Source organism: Octopus bimaculoides, chromosome 30 (assembly GCF_001194135.2).
Source record: "Octopus bimaculoides isolate UCB-OBI-ISO-001 chromosome 30, ASM119413v2, whole genome shotgun sequence".
Lineage (NCBI taxonomy): Eukaryota > Metazoa > Mollusca > Cephalopoda > Octopoda > Octopodidae > Octopus > Octopus bimaculoides.
The window spans coordinates 9663766-9664233 of record NC_069010.1 but is presented as its reverse complement, the minus strand read 5'-3'; positions in this window follow the sequence as shown (position 1 = coordinate 9664233).

Sequence of the window (468 nt, the reverse complement as noted above, 5' to 3'; positions counted from 1 at the left end):
TGAGAGCTTCATACATTGCCCCCCCCCCTCCTCCAGCAACACATATCTTTATTGTATCTGCATGTGTATTTATTTATTATTATTTTTTTTTACTGTTTCTTAAATGATTTCATCAAACATAAAAAGGAGCCACTACTAATGATCTATGGGTGTTTTTTTCTTTTTGGGGTGGATGGGCATGGGGAGGGGGGCACTATGATTGGTGTGTAGGGGGAAGTTGCATGTCTGCTTATTCGTATGCATGTGTGTGTGTGTGTGTGTGTGTGTGTGTGTGTGTGTAGTAAACCTATCATGGAACCTGGTATCGCATTGACATCACCATTCACGGAGAGTTTGCTCTGTTACTGTTCTCAAACCCTCCCCCTCCCTTGCCCTGTGTTTTAGACAAGTCTTCCTTGGGATCTTGGGGGTCAACGGAAAGAAAAACACCCATTTGTATATGCAGGTGCACACACACACACACACGTA